We start from the raw sequence: 3765 nt of genomic DNA on the forward strand, positions 1-3765 counted from the left end.
AATTTTATTTTGTTTTTATGAAAATGAAAGAACATAAATGCTTAAGCCTCCTCCTTAGATCAAAATCTAACTGATGACACTTTGGTATTTGAAGATAGACAGCTAATAATGTAAAAAAGTTATTTCCTAGTATCCAGTATTCAGATTAAATCATATCCTGGCCAGTCTCAAGTCTGATGAGATATGAAAATTTAAGTGGCATGTAACTTTAATGCAAATGCTAAGTTGCCTTGTTGAACTGAAGCTCACCTGAATTTTTGTGAGTTGCAAACCTTCCTTCCCAACATGAGCCAGACTTTGTAGCTCCCACTTCATCTAAGTTTCTTATTCCTTGTCCATCTCTCTAAGACCTGTCCCTACAACCAAAGCCAGGCTTGGAGGATGTGGGTATATTGCTCTGAAAAATCCTGAAGACCATTCATAAGCACAGGCTGCTCCCTATCTGCCACACAGTGTCCTCCCTTCCCAGCTGTCTCATGGACTGTCCATCCATACTTCTGTATACCCTTTCTCCTTTCATACACATTGAAGGTTATAAGATGTAAGATTTTAGCTATTCACCAATTCTTTTTCTCTCAGGGTCATCTGCCAGATTGATTCATTTACATCTTTCCTGTTAGGTTAAAGTTTCAAAGCTTAACACCCAAAAGAAAGGCTTTCTAAAATATATCTCCCCATTCTTACCTAGGCTAATTAATCAGATTCTAAGCTTTTCTGGGTGCAGATGTCTTCTGTAAATTCCCATTCAGGTTTCTGGGTACCAACCAGGTCTCTGGATCAAGTACAGTGTATTCTGTAGCAGATGGAAAGCAGAAAAGGGATATTCAAGTTTTGCAAATTCTGAGTAGCCCTAGAACAGAGTAGTGCAGAAGAAAAGTCCTAATATCCTCCTCTTCAGTCCAGATAAACACGTTTAGTGCTTGTGTTGGAAGTGGCAGAGCCAATCATCTTACCAGGACAGTCTCTAGTGCCACTTGGTTCACTGGTTATGTATGTTCAAAAGAAAGAAAAGGAGTTGCAGTTGCTCACAAGGAGTCTTTCAAAAGGGCATGGAGTCAGGAGTGAGAAGGATTGCTGATCAGATTTGAAACACCCAAGCAGATGTCTTTAAATGCCTCACATGGGACATGCGTGACTGTCTCTCTTCATCTGTCAGTCTAGCATGAATGCATCTTACTCTAGTGTTCATTTCACAGCCTTTTCAGAGGTTATGAGGAACAGGTCTGTTACTGTGCATCACCTACTCCTGAGCTGTTTGAAAATTCCCATTAAGTTAATCCCACGTGCACTGCCGGTAGGGGGACAGTGTGGGTGAGGGAGCTGGCTGCTCTTTTTTGAGTGCAGGTTCTCAATAAGGTCAAAGCTTTCCAAGCAGGCTTGAAAATAAGCATGCAGAAACTGCATGTGAAAGAAAGCTCCACTGGTGATGCAGAGCCCTGAATGCCATGGATGAGCAAATTGTGTTCCGAAGGCACCTGCCCAGTCCCTTACTTATAAACTTTTATGGTGAGAGGTTAGCAGCAACTTTTAAAAAACCTAGCAATTTACAGCTGAGAAGGATTGGATCCACAGAGTTGATGACCTGTTTCAGTCATGAACTGAACTGACACCGGCCATGAACTTGTGATTTCATGAATTAGAAACGTGTTGTTGGTTTACGTTATCTAAGGTACAAAGGTGAACTGCTGTTTTGCAACTTAGTTTTATACCTGATAGGATAAGGGGTTAGATGGGAGTTATATGTACAGATGGGGAAGGATTTTCTATTAGTTACTTATCTTCAAAGAACCCCATGTTTGCATCAATGAAAAAAAATAATTAATTGTTCTCAGTTGTACCATCTGGCTTTGATTAAAAAAAAAGCAACAAAACCCAGGTACTTTAACACTGATTTCTCATATTTATCTTTACTTTATGTTTCACTGTGCAATTTACCTCAGCTTCATTGGAAAATACATATAAAATATACCAACCTACTACACTCTCTGACAACTCTATTAGTCTTCAAGAGCACAGAGATCTCTAACACTAGATGGAAAAGAGTCATTTCAGTATGCTCTTTATAGACCCAGTACTCCCTTGTTGTGTCAGCATTGTTTCTGTCCATCCACTCTGGGTATGCATTTCCTTCATGGATTCCCAAGCACATTAGAGCAAGCTATTAGTAACTGTCAGTAAAAGTTGCTGGGTTGCTTTTGGTAAGAAGTGTCATGAGGCTGTGGTCCTACTATGGGAAGAAGAAAAAAGGTTGAGCTGAATCTTAGCTTGGGTGAGTGAAGCGGGTGATAGGAGACACACCTTTCCTGTGTTCACGCAAGCCCATTTTGAAATACAAACCTCATCTCCACCTTTTATTTTCATTTTTTGCCTGCCGTGACTCCATCGCGTGCCGTTTGTGAACACCTGAAATGTGGGGCAAGTCACACGGCTAGAGCTATCGTTAGAAAGCGTTGCCAAAGGGTGTGTTTGAGTAGGTGGAGCACAGCTACAAAAGCTTGTGAACCACCCTTAGTCTCTCTCATTGACTGGTTCCTGTCTGTCCAGCTCGCAACATGCTGGTGGCGGTGCTTCTCCCCTTCTTGTGCTGCCTGAGTCTTACCGCTGCTGGGAAACTTCTGGTGATCCCGATGGAGGGCAGCCACTGGCTCAGTATGAAGGAAGTGCTGGGCGAATTGTTCAAGAGAGGGCACGAAGTAGTTGTTATCGCACCAGAAAGCAAAATGTTGATAGACACCTCAGGGATATATGAAATGAAAACATATCCTGTGCCTTTCAAAACGGAAGATATGGAAGAACTTATACATTCATTTGGTGCGGCGTGTTTTAGTGAAGAGCCTTTCCTGACTAGATTTTTGAATATTTGGGATGGTTTCCGAAAGAGCTCTGCCATGTTTCAAGCTTCCTGCCGTTCCTTACTGTACAACAAAGAGATGATGAAATACATTGAAGAAAGTAAATTTGACGCCATCCTTACAGATCCTCTGACACCCTGTGGACAAATAATTGCTTTGCACTTTTCTATCCCAACTGTTTTCTTCTTGCGGGGCATCCCGTGTGCTACAGATGTTCACGCTGCTCAGGCTCCAGACCCACCCTCTTATGTCCCACGAATGTTCTCACTCAATACAGATCATATGACATTCTCTCAGCGAGTGAAGAACTTCCTGATCACTGTTTCAGAGCTTTTCACCTGCAGTATGATCTTTTCACCATTTGAAAGCCTGGCCTCAGAGTTTCTCCAGAAGCCAATGACAATTACACAGCTTTTAAGTCACGGATCGATTTGGCTGAGAAGGCTTGACTTTGTCTTTGAGTATCCTGCGCCTATAATGCCAAATATGGTTTTCATTGGAGGCATAAACTGCAGGCAGAAGAAACCATTATCTCAGGTCAGTGACTGGCTGGGAAAGGTATAAAAAGGGAGAAGTTTTGGCAGTCATACACTTACATGATCTGAGTGGGGTTTAGTAGTGTATTTGATATGGATGTTTCTTACCTAAAGTGATAATTTAGATTAACACTTTCTGTATAGCTACATGAAAACCAGAATGTGATTCCATCTCCTTTTCTTGGATCTGACCAGTGTAAGCATTTTGTTCGGTGAGGGGATCACGTGCATGTTTAGTTCCAGATGAAGTTGGGTACAAAACACTGTATCACCCAGTAATTAATGCAAAAACGATAGGTGAATTATTACGGCTCTTCCAAAAATTCTTTGCCTCACATAAGAGACAGAAGAATATTTCTTGAAGAGCATTAGCTGCT

The 3765-nt window shown here is 41.5% G+C and overlaps 1 pseudogene; it reads left to right on the forward strand.

Moving 5' to 3' along the window:
• Positions 1 to 2552: 2552 nt before the first annotated feature.
• Positions 2553 to 3416, forward strand: LOC104278564 (annotated as a pseudogene).
• The last annotated feature ends 349 nt before the right edge of the window (positions 3417 to 3765 follow it).

Source organism: Apaloderma vittatum, unplaced genomic scaffold (assembly GCF_000703405.1).
Source record: "Apaloderma vittatum isolate BGI_N311 unplaced genomic scaffold, ASM70340v1 scaffold16158, whole genome shotgun sequence".
NCBI classification, from domain to species: Eukaryota; Metazoa; Chordata; class Aves; order Trogoniformes; family Trogonidae; genus Apaloderma; species Apaloderma vittatum.